Raw genomic sequence first — 13,633 nt, 5'->3', positions numbered from 1 at the left:
TCCAAGAAAACCGTACGTGCTGTCCACATTTTCAGGCAGGAACTTGGAATTTGTTTAGGGTGTCGGCGATAACTCGCCGACTATTCACAAAAGACATATCACTTCGCCATCATAGACAGGTGGTGGTCTCTGTCTTCTACCACCTCCTTTCTGGTTTTGCACCCTCTGCTCTTTCCGTGCTTTGTCCCCCCCCATGTTTCTGCCATGCTCACATGTTCCACCATTAACCCTCTTCTGGTGAAACTACGTAAATCCAAGATCAATGCTCACCTCCACTCATTTGTTCCTCTTTTTCTCCACATGTGGAACCAACTTCCACATCCTGTCCAATCTCATTCTTCCCTCCAGGTCTTCAAGACAGCTGTTTACCACCATCTCAGATCATCCCCAATCCAAAACCATGATCTTTTCTACCCTAGTTAATCCCATCCAAATCCCTCCTCCTTCCAGATATCCAGTTTTCCCTCCTTGGAGTTCCCTTCTGTCTCCATCTTGTCCACCCCATGCATCCTCTCCTGTTCCCCATTCCTCTCCACACCCATTGTTTGTCCAAGGCTCCCTCTAGCTTGGCCTTCAACTCTGCTGTTGGCATTGCCCCCACCCCTCTATTCCGATCCTTTTGTGTCCTGTTTTGCATGTTTGGATCCTGTTTTGTCTGTTACATCCTGATTCAGTGTACTAGTTCTTCCACGAGCCTTGACAATGATAACAATTATTTTTAAAGGCATTGGGATCTTTAACCTCTACTGATGGCAGAGGGGTCCTGTGGTGAAACATCCAGCAGCACATACATTGTTGTATCGTCCTGCACACAAGACACCAGGATGAAAGTATATTGCTTGGTCGACATTCAAACCTCAGCTTGACAGCTCAAAGGCAAGTGCAATACTGTATGTCAGCCAACACAAAAGACATGCTAATCGTAGCCCAAGATACATCAATGCTTGTCCTTGTTCTATATACAAGTATCAGTAAGGCAATCTAAACTGCATTTGCATTTCACCTTGTTACCTCCACCATTGAAGGTGAACGGAGGATATGTTTTCACCGATGTCAGTCTGTCTGTCTGTCTGTCTGTCATTGAGCACGACATTTCAAAACGTTGTGGACGGATTCGGATGAAACTTGAGTGGATGAGTTGGATAGGTGACACGAACAAGCTGATTAGATTTTAGTTAAGGGATGGATGCAGATCTAGCCAATCAATAGGACAAAAAAATGTTTGGTCTGGTGTTGGCTTGGGATCTGAGGATCCTGAGTTCAAATCCCACATGGCTGCTGATATAATACCAGGTGGGTTTGACTCTGCCTGTCATCCTTCTGCGGTTGACAAAATGAGTACCAGCTTGCTGGTATCCTGTGCTGGAGTGGTGACCCATCCAGGATTGTGCTCAATAGCCAAGGAGACTGTGAAGGTAGCACCAATGTTCTGCACAGATTATGGTCCCAATGGATGGATGGATTGGGATACAGAATGTAAACTGTTCAGTCTGGTGGAGGTATGCGTAGTACTGAGTACCTTTTTAGTTATACTTATTTTTGTGTGTCTTGGGTAATTGTGACTGTCTCATTCGTACAATTTTTGATCATCCCTCATATGAAATACATTCATGTTAGCAAAGCAAACGTTCTCCATATTAATGATGAGTAACCCATGCTAGGTAATACATCAAGGCTTTATCCACTGTGCCACTGAGTCTCTTGTGCCAATTGGTCTTGTATTAAAAATGCAGCCACTGTAGAATTTTTCATGTTCTGGTGCAGAAATCCAAAAGGTGAAAGTTTAATGTGTATTTTCAGTTTTCGAGTCAAAATCAGAACGCTGTAACAAGAAGGTCTGAAATTTGAACCTGTTGCGATATTTGTTTCCCTGGAAAAGTTTGAATACTTTGGGATGAATAAATAATCTTCAATGGTTAAAAAAGAGAAATCTTAATGGTGTTGTTTTTATGAATAATTGCGAATTTGTTTGATCAGTTGGGTAACAAATGACAGACATTACAAAAACGGTGTAATTTTTCCACAATTTATTTGAGAACAATATATTTTTTTTCCCATCGCCAGAGGATAGGGGTATTGCATTTGGATCCGTTTGTTTGTTACTTGGCGAAAACTTTTTTTGCCAAGTATGTTGGTCTGTCACGTTTGTTTATCTTTTTGTCTGTTTGTCACACGATTTTTGGCCCAGTTTTCAAGCAATCGTTCTGAAATTTTTTGGGTATGTAGTTTTGAACGGCCAAGAACAGCAACACTTCATTTTGTGAAGATCCAAATACAGATCTTGATACGAGGATTATTTAATTTTTACTGATTCTTAACCATTGAGAGATGTGGCTAAAAATGTTGTTGCATGATATCTCAAAAAGTTGAGGACAGATTTTGGATAAACCTTGGTGGACAGGTTTGGTGTGTGACAAAGACTAATTGATTCGATTTTGGTGAAGATCTGAATCCGGATTTGAGAATTTTTCAGGTGATTCTTCACCATTGAGAGATAGAGCCAAAATGTATGTATAGCATGTTATCTCGAAAAGTTGTGGACGGACGACTTGTGGCAAAACGAGATGGAAGAGTTGGTTAGGTGACAAGAACAAGCCGATTTGATTTTGGTTCAGGTCCAGAATCAGATCCGACCTATCGGTGGCATACAAAATGTAAACTATTCAGCTGAGCATGCCTGGTGTTGGCTTAATGGTTAGGGTGGTGGGCTTGGGATCTGAGGATCCTGAGTTCAAATCCCACGTAGCTGTTGAATTAATACCAGGTGGGGTTGACTCTGTCACCTTCTGAGGTCGGCAAGATGAGTGCCAGTTTGCTGGTATCCTGTGTCGGAGTGGTGACCCATCCAGGATTGTTCCCAATAGCCAAGGAGACTGCTCAGGCAGCACCAACGCTCTGCACAGAGTGTGGTCCCAATGGATGGAATGGATGGATTCATTCAGCCTGCTGGAGGTATGTTCTCTATGGAGTGCCATTCTGTTTCACCAAGTTGTCACTCTCTGAGCAATTTTTAATTTATTTGTCTGTTTGCTTGTCCGCACATAACTTTAGTGTTTTTCTCCGCAACCGCTTTGCATATTGAGAAGAATTTTTCACCATATGTGTGACTTCTCATGTAGAATGTTTTAATAATAATTATGACACCATAGGTCACATAGTGTGGCAGTCGTATTGGAAAAAAACAGAAAAACTTTGGACCTCTGTATCTCTGAAACCGCACCAAGGAAAAAATTGAAACTTGGCATGTAGCAAGTACTCCTCATGAGGAATAAGTGTGATTTAAAAAAAGAAGAAATTAATCGGTGCCTGTGTTATGACATCATCATTACATCTGCAGAACACTACATCTGATCAGTATGAACATTTTTGAGTGTCGTCTAGGGATAAAATGGTCCACAGAAAAGTTTTTTGATGACGTCAACGGTCACGTGATTTGGCAGCTCTATTGTTTAAAAAATAAAAATAAAAAACTTTCAAAAATCTTCTCTGAAGTCGCTGAACATATCGAGGAAAAACTTCACATAAATGTTCCACAATCCATGGGTGTTCAAATTTGTAAAGGAATAATGGACAGTGCTGTCTGATTTGATTTGGCAGCCATATTAGATTGATGAAAACATTAAATTGTGTTTTCTCTGGAACCGCTGAATCAATCGACATGAAATTTGCAATTATGATCTCGTCGTGATGAACTTTACACGTATGACCACTTTGCCATGTGGAATGAAATGTTCACACCTATGATGTGGCAGCCATGTTGGATTCACCCTAAAACCCCAAAATCTTCTCCAGAATGGCTGGACAGATTGAGGGGAATCTCACACAAATGTTCCCCAAGCCTTCCAGGGTTTTCACAAATAATTGATAGGTCACATGGTGTGGCAGCCATGTTGGATTGAATCAAAATCTTTTTATAAAATCTTTCTCTTGAACTGCTTCATCAATCGATGTGAAACTTCATGATTATTATCAAGTAGTGATGGGGGATATGGGCTTAAAATTTCAACTTGATCAGATGCATGGTTTGGCTGCCAGAATTATTTAATTTTTGGATGTGAGTAGGGTGAATATACTGGTTCTAGCTCACTTTTCCCCATGTAAATGAATGGGGGATTTTCAGCGATTCCCTTTTTTTTTCCCTAAAAATAAACCCCCTTTTTATCCGTTTTTCCCTGCTGTGCAGGGGTTTGGCTTTTTGTGAGGCAATGTTTTATGGTCGGATGCCCTTCCTGGACGCCTCACAACACAGGGATATGGTACACCTATTCTAACCGGGGTATACACCGGCCCAGTACACTGGTACTCACTTCGCCGACCTCGGATGGATGACAGGCTGAGTCAACCCCCTGGTGTTAATTCAGCAGCTGAGCGGGATTCGAACTCGGGACACTGGGATCCCAAGCCGCCACCCTAACCACTAAGCCAACACCAGGCTTTGTATATATATATATATATATATAACCAGGCTATCCCAAGGTATATTTATTTGTCTCCCCTTTTAACCTGGAGGTTGAACAGCTCACTCATTGAACCTATAAAGATTTGTTCATTCTCAAATTCCTTCAATAGTTTAATTTTCTTTGCACAATAATCCCCATCTAAAATATTGAAAAACAAAACATTTGAATCTTTATATTTTTTAAGATACCCCTTTTGTGCCATTACGAAATGATAAACTTCTCTTAATGATCTTGTTTGTCCACCTCCTGAGCCACATATCATTTTGACATTATAGTAAATTGTTTCAAATGTTTTCAGTTCATGCCGTGAAAATGAGGAAGTGTTTTTTGACACGGTCGTGCTGTGTGAATGAGGAAGTGGTTTTAGACAGTCATGCTGTGAAAAAATAGGAACTATTCTGTGAGACAAGGTCTCGTGTTTATATTTTATCTCAGAACACGAACTGGAAACATTTGAATCAAAACCATTTTAAGTATGTTTTGTAAATGATTCATACAATCGCCCAGTTATTTTCCAAGCTGTCATTTCCTGTGGCCGCACCCAATGCTTAGGTAATTTCCTCGTCGTTGCCTTATAAGTGATTCACCAGACAAAGTTTCTGCCAGACGGGATTTTCATTTTTACAACTGAGACATGGGCGATCTTTCTTTCGATGAAGACAACAGCTCACTACAGAGTTGGTAAGTTTGTGTATGGTTTTCTCTTTGAACGATGAAGCAAATGATTATTAATTAAATCATGATAATTCTGATATATATATTTTTTCCCTGACAGGTCATTGGGAGAAATTGAGTTTTCATATCACGACGTGGTGCATGAAATTAATACTCTTATTGAAGAGATCAATGATTTTAGAAGAGAATTGAAAGACATTTACAATGAGTGGTACGAAGTCTTATCACGTCCTATCATCTCGAAGTAATTAAACCAATGGTGAGACACGTGTGTGTGTGTGTCTCTCTCTGTCTGTCTTTCTACCTACCTCTCTCTGCTCTTATTGAAGAGGTCAATGATTTATAATGACTGGTCTCTGATCTCGAATGAATTAAACCAATGGTGAGACACGTGTGTGTGTGTGTGTGTGTGTGTGTGTGTGTGTGTGTGTGTGTGTGTGTGTGTGTGTGTGTGTGTGCGTGCGTGCGTGCGTGCGTGCGTGCGTGCGTGCGTGCGTGCGTGCGTGCGTGCGTGCGTGCGTGCGTGCGTGCGTGCGTGCGTGCGTGCGTGCGTGCGTGCGTGTGTGTGTGTGTTGCTTTTCCTGTCTGTTTGTATCTCTCTCTGTCTCTTCATCTATACCCTTGACTTATTATTTTTTTTTTTTCAGCACTATCGCACAACATCAGCTGTTGAAGCAATCTTGTACAACACATGATTTTCTGGAGGTAAATATTTCTGAATTATTATTAATATCACTCTCTCTTTAGAATGTCGTCTTATGTTGGTTGCATCATTAGTTTGGACGTGGTTTTGTCAGTACACTGGAATTCATTTTATTAACCTTGAAAGGATGACAGGCTCATGGTGTGTTAATTCAGTGGCCAACGAGGCTTACTCATATTACCATGTAATTATCTTTATAAAACCTAATTATTATCCACTTTTTGTTTCAAAACAGAATATGGTGCCTGAGTTTTGAAATCACAAGACATCTGAAGAAGATTGCTGGGAAAGATTATACATTCTCGCAAATGAATATTTAATATTTTCGATATTAATAAATTATATTTGCTTTGTTTACAATTACTTGATTCTGAATTACAAAAAAAGAATCAAGACATGAAGGGAGGGTAGGTGCGCCCCCCCAATGACCCATCACCCCCTCATCCCATCCCTCCCCTCCCCATGTGTGTGTGTGGGGAAGGGTGGGGGGTGGGATGAGGGAGGTGGTGGGTCAAAGGTGGGGGGCGCACAGGGGGGATGAGGGGGGTGGGGCTTGTGTGGGTGGGGCTTGTGTGGGCAGGGCTTCGGTGGGGCTTGTGTGGGCGGGGTGTGTGTGGGTGGGGCTTGTGTGGGTGGAGCTTCGGCGGGGCTTGTGTGGGCGGGGTGTGTGTGGGCGGGGTGTGTGTGGGTGGGGCTTCGGTGGGGCTTGTGTGGGCGGGGCTTGTGTGGGAGGGGCTTGTGTGGGCGGCGTTTTATGTGGGTGGAGCTTGTGTGGGAGGGGTTTATGTGAACAGGGTTTATGTGCACAGGGTTTATGTGGACAGGGTTTATGTGGGTGGGGCTTGTGTGGGCAGGGTTTATGTGGGCAGGGGTTTATGTGGGTGGAGCTTATGTGGGAGGGGTGAATGTGGATGAGGCTTATGTGGATGAGGTTTGTGTGGATAAATGGATGGGTGGAGAGATGGGTGGATGGGTGGATGAGTGGAGGTTGTGTGGATGGGTGGATAATTTTTAATTAAATAAACATGTTGTGTGTGGGGAACTAATTAACTAATCACTAATTATGTGAATATGATGAATATGGGTGGAGCTTGTGTGGGGTTTGTGTGTGTGGAGCTTGTGTGGAGTTTTTGTGTGGAGCTTGTGTGGGGTTTGTGTGGTGGGGTTTGTGTGGTGGGGTTTGTGTGGGGCTTCGGTGGGTGGGGCGTGTGTGGGCGGAGTCAAAAGGGGAGGAGTCAAAAAATTTCAATTTATTGGAGCTTGTGGGGGGGGGTGGTGGTGGGGTGTGGGCGGGGGGCTTGTGTGGGCGGGGGGCTTGTGTGGGTGGAGTCAAAAAGGGGCGGAGTCAAAAAATTTCAATTTATCTTTGTCTTTTGTAATTCCTGTGAATAAAATGAACCTAAATCTCTTCCCCTTCCAAATCATATATCTTATAAGTCCAAGGAACCGTATCTATTACATCAACAATTTAAAAAAGTTCTTTCGTCCATCGTTTAGTAAAACCCTTTTCAAAATGAGATTTCCACCTATATATTCTTACGATATCACCAACTTTGAACTTAGGTTTTCTGACATTAATCTCTTTTTCATATTTTAATTTTGTAAATGTTTCTGATGGTTTCATATTTGTTGCCGTGTGAATCGTGTCATTATACTTATCCACAATATCCTAAATAAAAGATGACCATTGTTGTGAACCGAGTTGTGTGAATTTTTTATATAGTCTCTCTTTTAAGGTACGATTAAAACGTTCAACAACAACTGCCTTCCCTTCATTAAAGGTACTGTATAATGTAATACTGTTATTTTTTAGAAAATTCATAAATGTCTTGTTATAAAACTCTCTACCCTCATCAGTCCACAATTTTTTTAGGTTTTCTCTTACTTTTATTAAATATCTGTTGAAAAGCTAACATAAGAGTATTACCTGTTTTGTTTTTTAAAGGGACAACCCACGCATATGTACTCCTCAAATCAATAACGGTTAAAGCATACTTGTACCCCTTATCATTATTGAGTTCAATCAAATCAGCAGACCAGATATAATCTACTTCCTTGGAATAAACTTTCCTTCTCTGAAACTTTGTGAATATTGGTTGATGTAATTCATCAGCTAATTGCTCTTCAGTCTTCATGGCATCATTAGAGCCTATAAGTTTTTTGAATTTCCAAGCCCAAGTTTCAATTCAGCACTGATCATCTTCTTCACAATGAACCGATCAACTTTTTCTCTCAAGGTTGGATTTTGTATCAGAGACAAATTATACAACATTTCTCTATCGGCTTCATGCTTTTCTTCCAACGTTGTGGTATTCCCATAATCAATATCGTGTCTCATGCACACTTCATCAACTCTATTGATAGGCTGACTCCAGGATTTAGGATTGTCTGCCTCATCTAATCTTTTATCCAAGTTTATACCTGGACCACAGAAAGAATACCCTGGAAGATGTAATTCCCCTGGTATTCCAGTAGTTGTAAATTTACTTCCTGATAAAAACTTTTGTATATCTCCTCCTCGTTTGTGTTTGGAGATAAATTGATTTTTTTTTTGAACCACACACCGAACATATACCTTTTTGGATAACCCTGTTATTTTTACTTTTAATATATGAAATATTTTTAGTATTAGTTTTCTTTTTACATTTGAGACAATAACTCATTTATTTATGTGAAAAAGTCCTGCAGAGTGCAAAAACCTTTTTAGTTTCCAACATGCACATTTGAATCTTAATTTTTAAAACATAAAGAATCCTAAGAAATGCCTTCACTCTCTCCTCCATTTATTTAAGAAAAAACTTGAATTAAAATGAATAGCTTGACGATGTCAATAGTCTTGAAGAAAATATTGCAAATAGACTTGTCAATTCTTTGTTTTCCTCCTCGGTGGGTTGAGTTATTTTCTGTAATACCACCAATCTTTTTTGAATCTCACTGGTTTCCATATTTTGATATTTATTTTGTCTCGCTCTTTCCTCCCTCTCCTCCCTCTCTCTCTTCTCTTTTTCCTCCTTCTCTTTCTTCTCCCTCTCCTCCCTCTCTCTCTTCTCTTTTTCCTCCTTCTCTTTCTTCTCCCTCTCCTCCCTCTCTCTCTTCTCTTTTTCCTCCTTCTCTTTCTTCTCCCTCTCCTCCCTCTCTCTCTTCTCCTTTTCCTCCTCTTCCCTCTCTTCTTCAACTCCTTCCTCATCCCTTACTATCCTTGAATCACTTACACCCCATAGAATATTATACATATATTCATCAGGATTTCTTGTTATTCCTGCATCGAAAATAATTTTTTTTACAACAGGAAACCAATAAAATTTCTTTTGAATTTCTAAAAGAGCCTTACCTTTTCTTAACGTTATAATTTTTTCATTATTTAACATTGTAATTAAATCTAAAGTTGTCGGTTTATCAACATCAGCATAATGCCAATCTTTTATTGAAAATACCTCATTCTTATGTTGTAGAACATATTTATTAAAATACCGAATACCCTTTTCTTGAAGGTATGCTTGGACACAGAAATGATAATTTTCTTGAAGCCTTCTTGCTGTCATTTATGTATTAGAAATATATGTTAGAATAATATTATGGCACGAAACACCTCCCCATCTTCCCATAGTTAAATCATTTTGTATTTCCTTACTTATTATATATAATCCTGTTTTTTCTGTTTTCATGAGATAAACAAGGGCAAAACCATTATTATATTTACCCTTATTAAATTCTTTTATTTGTTGTTTACTAATCGTGGACCCACAAAACTCATTCTCGATACCAAGTGGATAATATTCTTCCTTACGAGACTGATTTAATTGTTCCAGGTCTTCGAGGTTAATTTTAAATGACCAATTATACCTTAAATCATTCATATCATACCCCCATTGTTCTATTCTCATACAAATGATACGCCCTTCTTTATAAAAATTTATTTTAATTCGAACTGTGAATTCTGTATGACCTGGAGATAATATCAACACTTCTGTATCTTTGGAATACACGGCCGTTTTATTTAAGGATATATATTGTGATAAATTGCTTAATCTCACCAAGTCATTCGCGTCAGTTGGGCTTGGATAATTTTTTAATTTATAAGCATTTTTCATGTTAATATTTTTGGTTATATTATATTTATGTCGTTCAGCCTGTGTCTTTGTGTAATAATTTGATAAATCAATATCCAGTTCTTGAGATACACCAAAGATAGAACCATCTTTACCAACATAAGTCATTTATATTAGATTAAAAATAATATCATAAAATTTTTTATTTTTGTTGAGTTGAAATAACACATATAGACATAATTGACCACAACACTTAGAATTTAATTCTTGGACTTGAAATGTTTGATAAACACCATTCTGTAAGAATTTTATAACTTCAACAGGTGGTGGAAGACCAAAACTATCAAAATAATATTTGTCTTGACTATTAAAAATACAAACCCAATGAGAACCGTTCCCATTATTATCTTCTAAGTTCATAATAATATTCTTTGTATGTTTCGGCACATTTGTTAATTCATCTCTCATACAAATAACCACATTATGAATTTTCAATTTCTTACAATATTTGACAAGTTGTAAATTTGATGTTGTATTCTTTCCAAATTTTTCCAACCACTCATCAATGCTCATTTATTTATTAGAAAGATATTATCCATTACCTCTTTTCGTTAATTTTACACCTGCTTGTGCAATAGAAGAAAGCATATCTCCAACTAACAATCTTGCTTTATCAGGCAGACCTTCAAGTTTTTCAGCAAAATCTACAATTACGCCACTTCCACTAATTTGTTTCTCCAACTCTTTGTTATGTCTTTCCAATTCTTTTTGAGCCTGGAGTTGAGCCTTCCTTTCGTTCGCAGTTTTCACCGCTGTTGAAATACCACCCGTCAATGCTCCAACCGCACTTAAACCAGCAAATAAAGGAATTAGAAATGGGAGAAATCCTCCACTCGTCTCTCTTATTGAATATTTTTTCAACATTGGTTTTGTCATTTTAATTTTAAGTGAGCCAGTGTCATTCAAGATTTTAACCTGTTCTCTTGTGAGCAAAACATCAATTCTTACTGCTCCTTTTCTCTGAATTGTATTAACGTTAATCGTACAAGGCTTTTGATTTTGAACACAAGATGATAGTTTATGAAGATTGATTTGATTAACATATACCCCAGTTGGTACTTTGCCACTCATTTATTTAACAAAAAATTATGTGAGACTAATCATCACACCATTATCTGTATTAATCTGCAATTCTGTTTCTTCCAAAAGCAAACAATATGTATCAACTTCTTCACTCTCTCCTCTTTCAATGTATAGGGAAGTATCCACTCGATTAGACTTTATAGTTTCCTTTTGCGCGCTCAGGTCAAACGCATAGATTGTATACAAACTTTTAAATGCTGTCATATCCAAAATAGGTTCTTTATTTCCATTACTTTCACACACCTTTTGGTAAGACTTGTATGCTTCAGCAAAATCATTTTTTTCCCAATTAATTTCCAATCTATCTCGTGGATAAAATGTTCCATCTAGAGAAACGCGAAGTTGTTTCACCTTAGCATTATCACTCAATGCATTATTCTTATCAGTCGCAGTATCACCATCTGGCTTTTTAAAAATCATCCACAGATATCGTGGCTTTCCTTCCAGAACACCCAAATTCCACGTGTAAGTGGTTTGGTTGAGTTTAACGTGTTGACATCTTCTTTTGAGGTATGATACACTGAGTGGTTTCTTTGAGTTAAGTCTTCGATTCAACATCTCTTCTGTTTTAAGATTAGGAGTATATTCTCTGATATACCAACTCATTTCCTCAATTTCAAATTTATTCTGATCACCAAAAGCACTAGCAACACCAAAAAGCAATCGATTTTCATTATCATTCCTTTGTAGTTGAAATCTAATTTTAAGACCATACAGAACTTTATCATGATCACAAAATCCAAATATACCTTTAAGAGGAACTGCCACAGTAAAACTATTTTCTGCTTTTGTATCATCATTATACATTCCTTTCCTTTGAGTATATCCAGGGTCTGTGTTTGTTCCCGTTGACATATCAGGAATAAAACCTTCGACAGACCCCTTTCCCATTCTATCACTGAATGTATAGAGTGTAAATTTTATCATTTCAGATACAGCAGAGACATAATCAACCGCTTCAACTTCTTGTGTTCCAATATACAAACGCACACTATCAAACATTTTCCAGAAGAAATCATTTACAAGTGTAGTGTTTGTGTTATTCCCAGCTTTAGTGAATTTAAATTTACACAACAAGAAACTTTCGGAGAGATTCAAATAGGTTTGTTGATTATTTATTTCAAAACTTTTTGTACCATTCGTATTCCAGTCTGTTCCAGTTATTGCATTTACCTTGAAGTAATCTTCTTTTTTAGTGGAGTTTGAGATAATAATAGTATCATCCAAATCATAGATACTATCAATTGCTTCCATACTTGTATTTATTTAGGAAAAAAGATGTTAAAACTTTTGAAACCCTGATCCAAGTATTTGAATTATTTTCTGTCGTTCTTGGGGGGACAACTGAGTTTTGCCTTTCTTAATTTCTTTTATTGCTTGTAATTTATGAGATTCCTTCTGGGCATCTTTTATGCTCTTTACAGCACCTGCTACATTTCCCACAGCAGAAGCAGTTGAACCAATTAGATCTTTATGTTTAAGAATCGTTGAACCAATACCCATGAGAGTATCAATTATCCCATCTCCTCTAAATTGATGTCCAACACCCCTTTGTCTCTTAGGTTTATAGTATCCTCTACCAAGATACATACCTTCACCCTTGTAGTATGGGGAAAGGAACATCCCATCCCCTGTAATTATTTTATATTTTCCCAACTCGTGTTTCCTCACAATAACTATCGTATTTATTTATTGGAAAACTTCACGTAGGTGAATTCTGATAGATATAACTTCTCCATGAAAAGAAATCACACGATTATCTTGGTCGGTTATCCTAAAATTTACTCTGTGTATGATTTTTCCTGACACAGGTAGATAAATCAAATTTTTGGGTTCCATGTTGAATTTATAACCAATTGGAGTTGAGTATGCGCTGAATGAAAATATTGTATTTGTTTTTTTTCCATCATTATAAGCACCATCAATCAAATCACAGTGAATTAACACCGAATTTATTCCTGAGGATATTTGAATGACATTATCACTGTAAAACGTCCCATTAGTTTCAATCTTTTTTGAGGAGAAACCCAATAACTCTCTAAATTAATTATCAATTGTGAAATCAACCTTGTAGTTATTTTTAACTTTAATCGTTGATTTTGAAGTATGTTTTTGAATGTTTATAACAATATTTTTTGGTTCATCACCCTGTTCTTTCATAAGACGAGCAATTTCGGAAGATATTTGAGAAATCTCATATGCTCCGGGTGAGACTGTTATCGTTTTGTATCCACTTCCGGGATTATAACTAAACTTGTCATTTTTCTCGGTTATATTAAATAAGGTATTATAAGTTTCCATGGACAATAAAGATGCCTCATATTCTTTTGTTGTGTCAAGTTGTAGTGGGTATGGGAATGAAGATGTGTGGTCGCTTGTTGTGAAATTGAAACTAAGGATTGTGCTTCTCATCTTATTTAATATGAGATAAAATGTCTTTATATTGATATTTATTAATTATTTTCATGTTCATCAACTGGTCTAAAATGGCTGATGCTTCATTAAAACAATTGTTATTTCCAGCCTTCTTACTGCCTAACAACAATAACAGTCTATTAACTAATTGCGATGGGTCATTTGGAAAAAAACTAACACCTGAACCA

At 37.8% G+C, this 13,633-nt stretch overlaps 1 long non-coding RNA gene across 1 annotated transcript; it reads left to right on the top strand.

The window, feature by feature from the left end:
* The first annotated feature begins 3,696 nt into the window (after nucleotides 1-3,696).
* Nucleotides 3,697-6,393, top strand: LOC147023449 (uncharacterized). Its single transcript, XR_015059742.1, has 3 exons — nucleotides 3,697-5,394; nucleotides 5,783-5,840; nucleotides 6,074-6,393. It is a non-coding gene; the product is annotated as an uncharacterized LOC147023449 (long non-coding RNA).
* The last annotated feature ends 7,240 nt before the right edge of the window (nucleotides 6,394-13,633 follow it).

Source organism: Eptatretus burgeri, chromosome 7 (genome assembly GCF_056783735.1).
Source record: "Eptatretus burgeri isolate ZD-2024b chromosome 7, Ebu_testis_v1, whole genome shotgun sequence".
In the NCBI taxonomy this organism is placed as follows: Eukaryota; Metazoa; Chordata; class Myxini; order Myxiniformes; family Myxinidae; genus Eptatretus; species Eptatretus burgeri.
The sequence above is the reverse complement of the archived record's forward strand: the minus strand, read 5'-3'. Positions and strand labels throughout refer to the sequence as shown.